This window comes from Muscardinus avellanarius (assembly GCF_963383645.1).
Source record: "Muscardinus avellanarius genome assembly, chromosome: 2".
Classification (NCBI taxonomy): Eukaryota; Metazoa; Chordata; class Mammalia; order Rodentia; family Gliridae; genus Muscardinus; species Muscardinus avellanarius.
Window position 1 is genome coordinate 113,187,118 of NC_137787.1, and position 16,878 is coordinate 113,203,995.

The 16,878-nt window shown below is 37.3% G+C and overlaps 1 protein-coding gene across 2 annotated transcripts in view; it reads right to left on the bottom strand.

The window, feature by feature from the left end:
• Positions 1-16,878, bottom strand: part of CNTNAP5 (contactin associated protein family member 5) — a gene marked incomplete at both ends in the record, with an annotated part of 1,017,925 nt that overhangs the window by 91,598 nt on the left and 909,449 nt on the right. The gene's annotated exons all lie outside the window — the stretch shown is intronic.

Below are 16,878 nucleotides of genomic sequence, written 5' to 3' on the forward strand. Positions count from 1 at the left end.
AATATTTCCATGTAAAAGAATATAAAAATAAAGCATAGACTCTGAATGGCAGAGTCACACCTCTGAAAACAGCTGTATCTCCATTTCCTCAAGTCACTGACTCCTCACCATTTTTGAGAAACCCTGAATTGGCTGGAGCTGGTCTTCAGCATCTATTTTTTTTTTTTTATTTGGAAACAGGGCTTCACCAAGTTGCTGAGATCTTTGCTAACTTGCTGAGGCTGGCCTTAAACTTGCATCCTCCTGTTTCAGTCTCCCAGGTACTAAGATTAGAGGTAAGAGTCACCATACCTGGACATTTACTTTTAGTCCTACTAGTTTTCATCAAATCTATTTGGACATATATACTACAAATTCTTGAGTTATCACTTTTATATATTACTGTCCTTTTTAGCCACACTGTGAATGAAGAATAAACCTTCTTAGACTGATAACAGTATTGACACCTTCCCATGTCTCCACTGTAGGCATATTTAGCTTGATTAGGTTGGTTACCAAAGTCTTGGTGTTTGTCTCCGATAAAGGGCACCCTGAGCTGGTGTAAATCATCTGCATATTTCCTCTAGAAATCTCCTTCCAAAGCCTTATTTTCTTCTGCCTAATGATGGATAATAGGCCTCATTTTGTCCACCTCAAAACTACTGGCACTCTGAAACAGATATCTTGTTTTGCAGGGACTGTCTTCAATTTTAAGAGGTATCATAGCATGCCTGGCTTCTACCCACCTTGCACTATCTAGTCAACTTGACAGTTAAAAGTTCCTCTAGAGATTCCCATATGTTTTCCAGAGAAAGAAGGGAGGATTTGCAAAAAAATAAACTCTGTGAGTCTAGAATTCTCTAGAACTTCAGTAAATCTGTTCTCCTGAGATTAGGTGGCAACCTATTTATGTCACCTCTCTTGTTTCCTGGATTCTTTGTCTTTACTTTGTGTGTGTGTGTGTGTGTGTGTGTGTGTGTGTGTGTGTGTGTGTGTTTTACTGGGGACTGGATGCAGAGGCATCCTACCTCTGATATATAACCTCAGTCCTTTTTATGTTATTTTGTTTGTGTTGAAACAGGATTTCACTAAATTGCTGGGAGTCTCACTATTTTGTCTCAGCCTCTCAGGTACTGGTGTTACAAGCAGGTGCCACTGTGCCCAACTATATACTTGTTTAGTTGGTGAAGCACATTGCAACAGGCCATGCCCTTGATGAACCTCATAGATCCTGTATGATGTTGTTGCACATCTTACATGGTGCATCCTCCCACCCTTAAACATGCACACATTTCTCTGAGGGAAGCCAGCTGAGCTGTCCTACTAAAAAACAAGAACCAGAAGCTCTAATCAAGAGTCACATGGGGGAAGTTTGAAAGCCCTGGAAGCCTTAGAAGACTAAGAAGCCCTTCAGATAACTTCAGCTCAGGACAAGAGTTTGACCTCCTGAAAGATCACAAACTAGAATCATCCAAAACCAGAGTCTCAGTCTCTCCAGAGACTGTGTACCTTAATGAAGGCTTGATAAGGTGCTAGATATGTCAAGGGGTAATTTTTCATACAGCACTAGAAACAACACACACATATTAAGTAGTATCCCAGTAAAGGAATTTAGGGAATCTTTAAGGAGGAGCTCACAAATTTATCATTTGACTAAACATAAAATTTGTTTGAAAAACATTTTCTTTTGGAACCGTGGAGCTGGTTTTTCTCACTATCTGCAAACTTCCAGTGTTTTTGTTCAGAACTTCAATGGTAGTCTGACACCCAACCCTCTGTCTTTAGAAGATTTAGCATTTAAACTTCTCCTTGGCATGCTGTTTTCTCTGCCCACTGTACTGGGTAAAATAAAAAACTTGACTTAAGATTTTTTTCAATCTAGAAAGTATTATTTTAATTATATCTTTGTTAACACCTGAAATATATAGTCTCTTTTTATGTAAATACTCTTAGTTATTAGGTGATTTTATCATTGTACAAGCAATGTAGAGTGTACTCACAGGAATCTAGATAGTAGAGCTTATAACACATCTGAGAGTATGGCACAGCCACTGTTCCTAGCTACAGGTCTATTCAGCAGATCCTGTGCTGAATACTGTAGCCATGTGTAACCAGTGGCAAGAACATCTAAACATAGAAAAGGTGCAGTCAAAGTACAGGTTGTAGGAATTTCTCAGATCTATTATAATCTTACAGAATCATCAATATATATTCACGCTTCTGTTACAGAGCATTTTGTTATATAGTGCATGACAGTATTAGCTTCTGTGAAGCATTTTCTAGCTGAGAGATCAAAGAAGCTGGCAAAAGTGTGTTGGTATAAATTCAAGCTGACCATTCACCCGCTATCTCGCCCCACTGCAACTTTAGAATTAGGAATCTGATTTCAAACCATATCTTTAAACTTATTTTCAAACATTGAAAAGTCAGACTACTCAGTAAAGTAAAAATACATCTTTGATAACTGCATTAGGAGAAATGATAACCATTCAAGGCCTACTTGCTATACAAAAGGAAATTAACTGCACAGAGCCTTGAATAAACCCAAGCTTGGGCCTACTGTTGAATTTGTTTCACATTCCAAGATGTAAGTATTTACAGGTCAAGTTCTCTAAAGAGAATAAAAACATGTATTTTCTTTGAGAAAATTTTTATTCACACAGATTCTATTTTTGTAATTCTTAAACCTCTAATTTGAGTTTTAGTCCAAATCTAAGCATTCAATCCCCCAATCTTACCACCTCATCTTGAAAAGAAAAAAGTCAAGGGGGCACAGAAACCAGCCATTTCTTTCCTGTGTTCTGTAATAACTCTTCTTTGTATTTATCCCACATCTTTCATCTGAGTTCCTCCAGAATGTTTACAAACAGATCGCATTAATTCCTGGCACCCCAGCTACAAGACCCTTGACTGATACAATTATCCAAAATTTACAGATGAAGAAACTAAGGTACCTCAAGCACTTCTCTTTCCCTTTTTTATAAAGGAACATCACAAGGGCATATCATAATTATCCTGATTCTCTCACGTCTGTTGTAAGCAACCAGCCTTGTTGAAAAAACAAACAATTATTTCCTTCTTGGAAAATGTCTTGAGTATTGATGAAACTGGAAGAATACCAAGTGAGAAGACCCAGGGGCCTGTGAAAAACAAAGTCACAGAATGCCAGCTCCACAGAGACCTTTGCCCAAACAACCATGCCTCTTACACACAGACAGCAGGGGCAGCAGAGGGAGATGCTAGGAAGAAAGGTACTATTCTTGTACATTAAAAAGGCTTTTGTGAATACTGTCTGGAGCTTTCCTCTTTCCACAGAAAGGCTCTACTAGAACCCTATGAAGCCATTAGCTGCTAGGCAAATATGCTGAGGGGCAAATTTCTATATCCAGAAGGAAAAAAAAATTGCTGCTTCTCTTTTAAATAAATGTTCATACATCTTCAAGGTTATTTTTGAGCCAAACATGGTTGTACATACTATTAATTATGGTACTTAGGAGGCTGAGATGGTAGAATCATATGTTCGAGGCCAGTATCAGCAATTTAATAAGAACATGTTTCAAAAACATAGGGCTGGGGGACTAGCTCAAAGCCCACAGGCTCAACCCCCAAAACCAAACCAGGTTATCTTTTGTTGCTTTTTTTTAGATATAAACGGTGTACAAACTTGCTTGTAATTGAATGTTTGTATGTCTATTTTCTGGGGACATTGCCTCAAAAATGGTCACTAGCACCTTCCTTACTTGCTGCAAGTAATAAACGTTTTTATGTTTCAATCTCCTATTTGTGCTCATTGTACTTCACATTCACCAAGAGGCAAACCCTTTTCCCCTCTTCTCATGGCCTCTTTGGGCCATTTCTACACTTGCTAAATCTCTGCTTTTTCTGACAAAATCCAAAGAATACTCTCTGTACAAAGGTGGTCTTTTGGAAGCTGGCATTATAAAATTGAATCATGCATCTGCTAACCAGAAACTCTCCTGGAAACCAGAGACTATATTCACTTTTCTACTGAGCACAAAGAGTATCATCCAGCACCTTCCAGGTGTTGTGAACTGCATGTCTGTCTCTCCAGAACCCATGCATGGAAAAGCAAGCCCCAGAGTAACTGTATTTGGAAATGGGACCTCTAATTAAGTAGTTAAGATTAAATTAAATCATAAAGAGAGGGCACAGATTCTATAGGACTAGTGTTTGTAAGAAGAGATTTCAGCCCTCTATGGTATGATGGTGTATGATTATAATTTCAGTACTTAGGAAGTTGGGGGCAGGTAGATAGCAGGTTCAAGGCCAGCCTCAGCAACTTATTGAGGCCCTAATTAAAAAAAAATAAAATTTATGGAAGTTTATCTTGGAGATAAAGTGCTTTATCCCCCATTGATGGGAGAGAGAGATGAAAGAGAGAGAGAGAGAGAGAGAGAGAGAGAGAGAGAGAGAGAGAGAGACCCCCAAGAAGAAAACAGTATGTATACACACACACACACACCCTCACTGTCTCCTGCTTTGTACATGAACAGACAATGAAAAGCTGTGTCCGGTCCATTGTGAAGCCCCCACCACCAAGATACCAATCCTGCTGTCATCTGTCATCTTGATTTTGGACTTGTGGTCTTAAAATCTTAGAAGGTGAATTTCCCATATTTAAGTGACCCACTCCATGGTATTTTGTATGGCAGCCCTAGCAGACTGAGGCAGTAGGTATCAAAGCATGTTTGTGGGGTTAATTGTGTTTTGATATTTTTTCTTAGCTTTATTTCCACATGAGGCCTTGATTACTGCTCTTTGCACAGGGTCATAGAATATGGATTCAGTTGCTTGGTCCCCATGTCCTCTTTTCTCTTGATACTACTTGTTTTGCCTAACTGGCAGGACCACAGTGGTTGGAGTTGAGATCAGGTGGTTCTCTATGTTTGACTGTCTCCTCAAAAATGTCTTGCAGGGCCTGGTATCTAGCAGACAGAAATGTTTGTTACTTCTGCATGAATTCCCTATTTCCCAGTTGTCTCTTTTCTTTTCTTTTAGGCATATCAGGTAAATTCTTCAAAAGACTACATCAGAAGACTTTTGAGAAATTCACTCTTACAGTTTATTTCTCTCATGCTTGTGCATAATCAATCTGCTGCCTATTTCCAGTGACAGCAAGCCAACATGAAGTGTGAGCACCCTGTCTTCTATTCCTCATTCCCCAAGCTAAAGATATGCCTGCAGGCCGAGTGGCCGAGTGTGGTGGCACACACTTGTAATTCCAGCATTTAAGGAGGTTGAGACCAGAGGATAACGATTCCTGGATGGCCTCGGCTACTTATTGAGGCCCTTTGCAACTCAGTGAGACACTGTTTCAAAATAAAGAATAAAAAAATAGGGCTGGGATATACAATCTCGGAGGTCAAATGCTTCTGGGTTCCATCTGCAGACACCCCAAATATCAAAAGATATGCCTGCAAAGATCTCAGCCTGGAGGAAGTTGTTTTGTTTTTTTTCTGGAGGCAATTTTTATTTTCTCTTTATGTAAAATTTTAATCCGAAATGTCCTTAGCCATGACCTTCCTATCCATGGTCTGATAACACAAGTCTGCAAAGAATTATACTATTACCTTATTTTTATTTTTTATTTTTGGTGGTACTGGGGTTCCTGGAAGCCCTTCTACCTCCGGGCTACACTCCCAGACCTTATTTTTTATATTTTTTATTTATTTGGAAACAGGGTCTCATAAGCCAGTGAGGCTGACTATGAACCTGCGTGATCCTCCCGTCTCCACCTCCCAAGAGCAGGGACTACAAGTGTGTGCCACCACACCCGGCTATACTATTACCTTTATAAATAAGAAAATAAATGTTTTCCACATTACAGCCTACAATATATATCCAATTGCAATGTTTTATTTGATCCTCGTCCTCTAGCTAATTAAAATAAAACATAATAAATAAAGTGATCCAAATAATAGAAACTTATTTCCTCAGAGTTCTTGGGCATCCAAGGACAAAGTGCCAGTCAGTTTGGTCTCTTCTCTTGGAAAGTGCTCTCCTGGCTTGTGGATGGTCCCTGCTTAGCCTGTCCTTACACAGAATTAGAAGCCAGGTGTGGGCTGTATGACTGTAATCCCAGTACCTGGGAGGCGGAAACAGGAGGATTTTAGGTTCAAGGCCAGCCTCAGCTACTTAGCAAGACCTTCAGCAAATGAAATAAACAAATAAAGCCTCAGCTAAGTTTAGCAAGACATGTGTTTCAAAATAAAAATTAAAATGGGGCTGTGAGTGTAGCTCAGAGGTAAAATGCCTCTGGGTTCAATTTCTAGTTTCAAAAAGAATAAATGAGAGAGAGAGAGAGAGAGAGAGAGAGAGAGAGAGAGAGAGAGAGAGAGAGAGGGAGATAGATCTGGGATTTTCTGTTATAAGGAAACAAATCTTGTTGGATAAAGACTTCAATACTTATGACATCCTTTGACCTAATTACTCCTTTACTCCAAATGTAGTCACTGGCAGAGTTAGGATATTGGATCTTGGGAGTGGGAACTCAGTCCTTAGCAACCTCCAGTAATTTATGAGTACAAAAGAAAATTTGTGGAATCCATTACAACCAAATTAAGAGAAACAATAAAGATTCCTCAGATGGAATTGTACTCAGTATGCCCAGATCCATCACTTTCCATCAAGGACCAAGTGTATGACAAGGGATGTGCCAGTTGTTCCTGTCTAGGTCACTTATCCTTACTCTAGGAGGGAGAAGTTCAGAGGAGCACTCTTGACCAACCCCTAGAGATCATGTCAACTCAAAACCATATTATTGTGAAATAGAGGAGAAAATGAGACAGAAACTTTTGAAACACCCACAGATGTAGGCAATGAACCAACCAAATCTCATCCAGGAGATAATCAGTGTATATCAGAGATTTACAATACAAAACTAGCAAATGTCACATGATGCAAACCCAGATGCTGAGATGATGGAATAAGGCCAATGAGGCAAGCCTTTTGAGGCTTCACACATTCTTCTCCTCAGGTTTCTTGTTGCCTCAAGAAGCATGGGTACATGCTGGTGTCACAGAGAGAGTAGCAGAAGGAAGCATTAAAATCTCAGGGTTCTTATAGAAAAACAAAAATGGCAAGTCTATCCCAAGCTCCAGTCATTCCTGAATAGTAACTGTAAGTTCTATACTTCAGAGACATTCCCTTTCTGGATTCTTCCTTATCTTTGGCTCCTTTGAGTTTGTTCAAATTATAAAGTGTCTGGGGTTGTCATTATTTCCTCCAAGATGGCTCCAATCAGAATTGCAGATGGTACACCTTATGAAGACATATATTTTAAAAGATTGGAAAGGGACAATGCTAAAGCAAAAGCAGACATTTAGTGCTGGAGAGCAGTGGGACTGCCACCATGAGAAGATTACCTCCAGCCCTGTTTGGATTTTGTACTCAAAGAATCTCACCTCATTTTCATAACTTAGAGTGAGCATAGCTCCTATATTTGATGTTCTACTATCAAGAAGCTAAAGTAGATTAATGATTAAAATAATATTCAATAAATATTGATTATAATTAATATTATCTATATTATATTAGTAATCACAAATATCTATTAATAATTCACTGTTGTTGATTAAATATCATTGTATATAATATTAAGAGTGGAAATTAAATGATAAAACACAGAACAAATTTTTTTTATTATTAAAAATTATAATACCTGCCTAGAAAGCACTGGCATCTTCTTCATGACACAGGAATAATCTCTCCATGAAGCCTTTAATGACCTAACATATCAAATATAATTGATGATCTCTGGAAACTAATATCTATGGTCTATTCACCTGGCATATGGCCTACCTGGTCTACTGATCTCACTAGACCTAACATCTATGATATATATTGTACCAGTATTGGGAATGGCCTAGGAAGATTTGAGAAATCTCTGATTATTAATAAACATATTTCAAAAATTGGCTGAGGGGCAGATCTTTGAAAGGACTTGGTTTCTGCCAAGAAGCAGGCAACTATTCCAATGTAAATTAGTCTAGCTAAAGGTAATTATAAATCTATAGGAGAGGGGAACTAGGACTTCCTCATCCTCATTCTAAAGACAGGTTTACATAATTGGATAATCTAGCTAGGATAGGAGGAGGGGGTCGACCTTCGTGAAAGGAGACAATTTGGCAGGAAAGTAAGGGGAGGAGCTTTAAAGGGACTTTTACTACATCAGAATTATGTGAAACAAGATGGAGGATGTCATGTACAAAATGTCTGTTCCGTGTTTTGTACTTCAGTGATTTTATTTGAAGCACCCCCTCATACAACTATTGTCTGTATTTCTATCTTTTTAATAAACTTCTTTAAATCTTCAGCAAGAGTCTTGCCTATTGCATATCTATCCTTAGCTCAGGACAAGAACCACAGTTTTTGTGCTTTTGGGGGGAGTTATCCCCAGGGGTCTAACAAAGGTCCCTGGGGACAATTTCCCAAGCCATAACAGTCAAAACTGTAATATCTTCTTCTTAACCGTAACACATACAGTCTATGATGTGTATTGTCTATGTCTACCAGAATCTAGATTTATGGTACATCTAGTCTATGATCCTGAATCTAGAATCCATAATACCCATGGTCTATGGTTTACCTAGTCTATATCTACCTGGACCTAGCATCTATGGTCTACCTTGGCTATGGTCTAATCCTATCTAGCATCTATGGTCTACCTAGCCTGTGGTCTACCTAAATCTAGCATGCATACACCAAGTATCTATAACATGTGATTGTATTTATTTATGTTTTGTTCCAAGACTTATTCCTTAAGGCAAATAAGATCTTGTTTATTTCTGGTATATGAGAGGTAGTACCTGTTGGTCAGAAGGAAGGGACTCTTTGACTTTCACTAAGGAGGCAAGTTGAAAAGAGATCCTTCCTCCTGTATTATGGAGAAGGCACTTTTATCACTCTACAAAGTTCTGTGAATATCAAGTGCATCTTTAAATAATTTCTCTCTCTAGACTCTTTTCCTCTTTTAAAAGCCCCTTCTCTTCTAACTGCCAAGTCTCTGAGAAGTTCTTGGTGACTCAAAACCCAAGAAAAAGGAGTTACAATTGCCACCCTCTCTTTCCTGAAGGCTTTCTGACCTCAAAATGCCTTCCTTTTTGCTTCTGCTCTTCCATCTCAGAAATTAAGATACTTTACTTGAGTTAGGATGAAGGACCTATTTTACACTTGAAAAAGCATCAGCAACTTAACCTGAATAAATCTGGAGTTGGAGAAATTTCAAGAATAATGATAAAGGGCAAAGAAGAATTTAACCCTTCCAGACCAAATCCTTGCCAGGGAAATACTTGCTAATATAATTTTGAGTCACACTAATTTTCTCTTCTCTGGACTGGTAAGCTATATTAAGTACATTTGCATGATGAGATTTTGTTCAATGTTTACACAATCTATCCAGCTAATTCAATAGCCTGGTTTCTTAGCCTATAAGTGCTAGAATTAGAGCTATTTTGTACAAGTTGGCTATGAACACTCACTTCATCCTGGGAGATTAAAAGCAACTTCTTTTAAGTGTGGATATCTCATCATAATTTTCAATAGACTTCTGAAGGTGCCTTAAATCAGAAAAAAAATGTTAAGAAGTCTGTACTCAAAAAAGACTCTTAATTGTGTCTCAGAGAAGTGTGACTCAATCCTATTATTCAAAGCACTCACAAAGACCTTTCCAAGTTAACCATTTACTATTTTTTGCTTTCCTATTCTTTTTTACCTTGAAAGTGCTTCTAATTTCCAGTAGGTAGTGTCTTCAGTTTTATATTTTTAACTGTAGTATATCAAAGTTATATAAAAATAGTTTTAGCTCTTGAAAATGCAGTGTTCTCCCCTCCTCACCATATATGATTCACCAGTAGTTAGGTTAAAGGTGTAATATCATGAGCTTACTGGGAACAGGCTGTAGAGATGTCAATCCTTAATTCCTTCAAGCAGCATTTCAAAGACTGCAAAGGAATCCATAACAACAACAACAAAAAATTCACATGAAACCACACAAGAAGGGAATAAAGAATCATCAAATATAAGATATGGGAGGAAATTCAGAAGTCATTATTGTATCAGTATTGGGAAGAGGTTTCAAAATGTATTAACCAGTATTGGGAAATATTTCCAATTTTAAAATATATCTTTGATAGTAAAGAAAGCCAACAGCTTCAGGAAAAAGGGCCTTTTTACAATTTTAAAGACAGGCAAACTTCCTCAAGAATGTGAGGAAATCCCAGATTCCAGATAAGCAACTTAACACATTTTAGGAGTGTAACAGAAGGTGTGAGGGTCTGTGGAAACAGAGCTTCCCCCTCCTGACCCAGAGGGGGCGATCTGGCTAAAGACAGGGCAAAGTATTTACATATCAAACGAACTGCAGCAGATCTGATTGGGGCAGTATAAAGAGAGATTGAGGTCCAGGAATTTTCTGTGGTTAATTCATTTGACTCCCCCCCCCCCCCCGCAGGGCTTTAACTGTCTTCTGATTTTCTTTCTTTTTAATAAACTCCTTTAAATCTTCAGCAAGAGTCCAGGCTATTGCCTATATATCCTTAGCTCAGGACAAGAACCGTGTTTTTTGGGGGAAATTATTCCCAGGGGTCTAAAAAAGGTTTCTGGGGACTGTTCCCCTAAATGGTAACCCTCACCCCCAAATGGTAACATTCATCTTTCATTGCCTCATATTTTTAAACCATAACAACATCTTTAACCATAACAGTTATGTTCTCTCCTTTCTGCTTTGGAGTTATCACAAATAGTGATTTAATTATTATATAAAGATTGCTAATGACAAGGACTTGAAGTGCGTTATTCCACTGTTTTAATCCCTGACTTCTTAGAAGATTGTTCTTAATGTTGGTCACAACTAACCTTCTTTAGACTGTTTAAAGAATCATTAACAAAGATATCAAAGTCAATCATTAAGCCAAATATAACAGGAAGGAAGGAGGAGGGAATGGAGCAGAACTTGTGTAAGGAATAATAGGGTGTTGTGTGCATGTATGTCCCACCATCTTGAAATAAGATATATGATTACAATGCACCAATAATTTTTTTTAATTCATGACAGATTTTTCTAGGTTTATGAAGAATGTCATTGGTATTTTAATGGCAATTGCATTGAATCTATAGATCACTTTTAGAATGGCCATTTTGATGATATTTATTCTGCCTATCCATGAGCATGGGAAATCTTTCTGTCTTCCCAGGTCTTCTTTAATTTCTTTCTTTATTGTTTTCTTTTACATCTTTGTTTAGGTTTATTTCTAGGTATTTTATTGGCTTTGAGGATACAGTGAATGGAATTATTTTCTTTATTTCTTTCACTGTGGATTTATTGGCATTAAGAAAAACAACTGCTTTCTTTAGGTTAATTTGGTGGAGGCTGTTGGGCTGATTCTCAGGAAATCTTGGTTCCCACTCCCACTGTGTCATGAACTGGTATTCCAATTTATATCGGACTGCTTAATCTCACATGCCCTGTGTCCTTGGCCTGGTCAATTTCCAAGGGGCTTATTGGCCAAAGTTTAAGGCATATAAAAGTATGCCAATGAGTAGATTTAATAATATAATATCTAATGGCCTTGGAATGACCAGTCATCCATCTCTTTCTTCTCTTTTCCCCTCCTCCCCCTCCTCCTCTTTCTCCTTCTCCTCCATATCCCCCTTCTCCTTTCTCCTCTCTCTCTCTCTCTCTCTCTCTCTCTCTCTCTCTCTCTCTCTCTCTTTCTCTCTCTCTTATTCTCTCTCCCCTCAGATAATGAAGAAACTAGTGACATCACATGGTTCATAGTCATTTCTGTATTTAAGGCTTATTCAACTCACATGCTCCCTAGGTTCAATCCTACCTTTAGAATCAAATACATCATTTTTTACTTCTAAAGTCATATATAGTCAGAAAACTAGATGAAACAAAGAAGAAAACCCAGGAAAAGGTATATTTGAAAAAGGCAATCCTGAATCCTTCCATTAGAATTAAGTATTCTTTGAATAAAATTCTTAGAATTGAATTCTTTTCAATCTCTAAGTCTCTCTCTAAGGTCTAGGAAATGTTCCATGGACATGACATTCCCCAAGCTCCTCTTCTGCTCTGGACCATCACAGCTCACCCTGAAGCTTAGCACTGAGACTGAGGAAAAACTGATCAAATGTCCCAAACTCATGTAATCATACCAGAATGACACAAGAGAAGGAAAGGGATGATTTTACACAGGAACGTGTTCTTTAAGATCCTATGATAGAGATGTGAATGTCTTTTCCTGTAGAGATTAGATCAGATACCTCCTTCAAAGAGTGAAAAAGAAGGACCCCAACAATATTCTCCTATTATCAGCAATACAAATCTTCAAAATTCTCCCACTGTAGCACTTGCTAAACAAAGCATTGAAAAACACCGACCTTCATCTTTAATACTGCTTCAAGCGGCTATAAATTGGGCTGCAGAAAATGGAGAAGATACTAGAGGATTTAGAATTTTCCCAGTTACTGAAGACACTGATGGTCAAGGAGGTGTTATTAGATGACATAGACCCTTTTCTTTAAAACAATTAAAAGAATTAAAAATGGCTTGTGCTCAATATGGGCCAATGGCACCTTTTACTCAAGCCATGTTAGAATCTCTCTCTATGGAGGCTTTTGTCCTTCTGATTGGAAACAGATAGCCCAAGCCTGTTTATCAGGGGGTTATTTTTTATTATGGAAGTCTGAATTTTCAGAACAATGCCAATCCATAGCAGATTTGAACGTAGCTCAGGGAATACCCATAAATTTTGATATGTTAGCAGGATAAGGGCAATTTAGAGCGACTGCTCAGCAATTGGCATTTAGTCTAGCTTCTAATGCTCTGACAAATGCTGCTGCACGTCGAGCATGGAACAAGTTGACTTCTTCAGAAAAACAAACTGAAGATCTTTAAAAAATAAGACAAGGACCTGATGAACCATTTCAGGATTTTGTAGCCAGGTTATTACAAACTGCTAGTCAATTGATAAGCAACAGTGAAGCAGGGCTATTGCTCATAAAGCAATTAGCCTTTGAGAATGCTAACACTGTTTGTCAAGCAGCCTTACACCCTTGTAGAAAGAAAGGAAATCTGATTATATTCAGTTATGTTCTGATATAGGACCAGCATATACACAGGGATTAGCTATGGCTGCAACATTACAAGGGAAAACTGTACAAGAAATCCTTTTCCAACCACAGAAAAAATAAAATATTGGGACCTAAGAATAATATGGTTAAATGCTATGGGTATGGACAAAATGGTCATTTAGTTAAGAACTGTCCACAGAGGCAGAGTGCTAGTAATAAATGAGAGCCAGCTTTATGCCCTCAATGTAAAAGAGGGAAACATTGATTTACCCACTACTCCAAGTAGAGTTTTAATGCCATACTGGGAATTAGTTGCCTGATTGGTGTGTTCTGTCAGATCAGAATCTATAAAATATTTTGGTAGAGAACCTTCACTTATTAATGTCCTTTTACTAAACAGCAAGTACAATGGCTTTTTCAAAATCCTGATTCATGGGCTATTGCTTTTGCATCCTTTATTGGAGAAATTGACAATTATTTACCTCATGAAAAATTATTACAGTTTGTTAATAAACATGCTCTTATATTTCCTAAAATAATTCATGCCACTCCCATATCTCAAGCGGTCTTGGTGTTTACTGATGAATCCTCAAATGGTAAGGCATCTTATGTAATTAATAAACATAGTACTATAATTCAAACATATTTTATGTCTGCTCAAGTTGTAGAATTGCATGCAGTAGTGGCTGTTTTTTTAACATCTATCTGATACGCCTTTTAATTTATATACTGATAGCTTATATATAGCAATGTCCTTCAAACATTAGAAACTGTACCATATATTGATATGCATACTAAATTGATAGGTAACTTATTTTTTCAAATTTAAACTCAGATTTTATCACTCCAACAACCTTGTTTTATTGGGCACATAAGAGCACATTCTGCTTTACCTGGTCCTTTGGCAGAAGGTAATCAAATTGCTGACAATGCTACAAAATTTGTCTGCTCCTCTCAATTGGAACAAGCTCAACGATCACATTCTTTATATCATGAAAATAGTGCTGGTCTGCATAAACAGTTTCAGATTACTCAAGAAGCAGAATGACAAATTGTTAAACAATGTCCTATATGTCCAGAGTACTTACCTGTTCCTCATTTAGGTGTAAATCCACGGGGATTGGTTCCCAATAATTTATGGCAAGTGGATGTTACGCACATTTCTATCTTTGGTAAACAAAAGTATGTTCATGTGTCTATTGATACTTTTTCCCATTGTTTGAAATGTTTTGCTTTCTCAGGCCTTACTACCTACATTAAAACTGATGATGGTTCAGGATATACTAGTATGGCTTTTAAATGATTTTGCAATACATACAATATTCAGCATATCACAGGTATACCCATTAATCCTCAAGGACAGGGTATTGTAGAACATGCCTACAATTCTTTAAAAGCAACACTTTTGAAAATAAATAAAAAGGGGGAGTTATATCCCCATTCACCAAATAAGTCTTTAAATCATGCTCTTTTTATTTTAATTTCTTGAATGCTGACAAAACTGGTTGCACAGCAGCAGATAGATATTGGCATCCATCCTCCAAAAACAATTTTGCTTTAGTGAAATGGAAAGATCCTTGCACAGAAATTTGGAAAGGTCCTGACCCTGTACTAATATGGGGAAGAGGGCATGTTTGTGTTTTTTCGCATGATGAAGATAATGCACAATGGATACCTGAGTGTCTGGTGCGACATATGGATCAAACAAAAATGGAAGAATCTCAGATTAATTCTGATGATGCTCCCAGCTTCAATGATGAATGAAACATGAACTTAAGTTCCAGATCATCCCATGTTCATCCAGCTGGTTGGGAACAACGGAAGATCACTGTCTTCAGTGACAACTCATGATTGCTGGGATTTCTTGCTTTTAACTTTATACCCATTACAGAAACTTTTGATTATTTTTGACAAAGAATTGGTACACTCATGTTTTTCTAAAAATGTCAAAAAGATGGGATGTCTGCAGTTGATGCCCATGGTATTGCAGACAAGTACAAAGACGGAGAGCTATTAAAGGTGTGGTCTTGTGGGGCCCTGGTTACACAGGGAAAGAAGATAAAAATGTTATCCCACCAATAACTTGTTTATCCTGTTAAACTGATTTAACATGTAGAAATCATAGTGTTAATTGGAAGAAATGTCTTACTGAAATACCTGTTTTTCATGATATTCCCAATACCCCGTTTATTAGAGACTTGGGACAAAGTATGACCTTGGACAAAGTGAGAACATTTTTATTCAGCAGAAGTACATGATCTATATCTAAAAAGTACCCACATTTAAGAGGCTGGTAGTCAGTGATGGGTAAGATTTCCTTGGGACAAGGAAACCTAAGAGAGGATATACATCTTATAGCTCTGTATTGTCCAAAGACGGGTAATCCTTGATACCTGAAGGAAACAACCTAAGACAGGCATAGTCTTCTTTTGAATATAATAAGAAAGGGGGACTGTGGGGAGCCATTAAGGTTTTCCCCTTTAAGAATACTTCTGACTGTCCTTTGCCCAGAGCCAATAAGTTTTGGGGTCATAGAAAAATCAAGGTCTGAGAGAAGCTCAGATGGAATTGATTGACTTGACCGTTATGTGCACAGGTGGTGATGGCACGAGGGTTGATTGACCTGGAGCTGTATAAATAGGAAGAGAGTGATAAACCCGGGGTCTGTCAGTAGAGATATCAACCCAGAAGGGTACTGGTGATCCTTCCATGATAGAATTAAGTATTCTTTGAATAAAATTTTTAGAATTGAATTCTTTTCATCCTCACTCCTCTCTTTGGAACCCGTACTTTTGCTGGCTGGCTCCGGCAGAAGAAAACTCATATTCTCTTAACAGCCATAATAAATAGAGAGTTTCATATTCCTTGCATGAAACAAGTCCTTTCTCTTATTCCCCTAATCTCATATTTTATTTTTTCCACATTCTTTCCATAGTTAGAGTCACACATCTTTCTTAAGTGGATAATGCACAATTTAATTTTGATAAAATAGGTTCTGTTAGACACTCTGTAAATTGAGAAATGTTATCTTCCCTTTAAATACTATGTTAGTGGCCAGGCACACACCTTTAATTTCGTGCTTGGGAGGTTGAGACAGTAAGATTACAAGTCCAATATCATCCTCAGAAATTTAGCAAGACTCTCATCAACATAAAAATATGCTGTTTTAAAATTAAAAATTAAAAATGAGCTGGGGGCAGAGCATGGTGATAGAATACCTCTGAATTAAATCCTCAGTACCACAAGAGCAAAATTAAACTATTAGAGCAAGAATATTATCAGTTTAGGAGCATAAAAATGTACTACAAATATATATATATATATATATATATATATATATATATATATATATATATATATATATATATATATTTGACTCCATTTCTTTGGTGTCAGGAAAAAAGTTCCTTGTAAGAATTTTGTGAATTTCAAAACTTTTGGAATAATTACAAAATAAAATTAAAGAGTCAAATTTTAACTTATAAAACACTGCAATGATTGTTTTGTCAAATAAAATATTCTAAAACTTGCTGTTTCATAATAGCAAACACCATTGTTAGCAGAGTGTGTGATTATATAGAAAAATAGAAGACTCACCTTTAAAAATTCACTTCTCAGAAGCAAGACCTTCCTCCATAAGGTTATAACTCATATGTAGTACTTTTCTCTTAAATCTGGACAATCATAGCTATTAATACAGCCTGCATTTATGCTAGATATTTTAACAGCCCTCAGTAAAATGGACTGCAGCAAAATGACAGGATATATGTAGCAAATGTCCTTCTGAAATTCAGATTTCCTTCT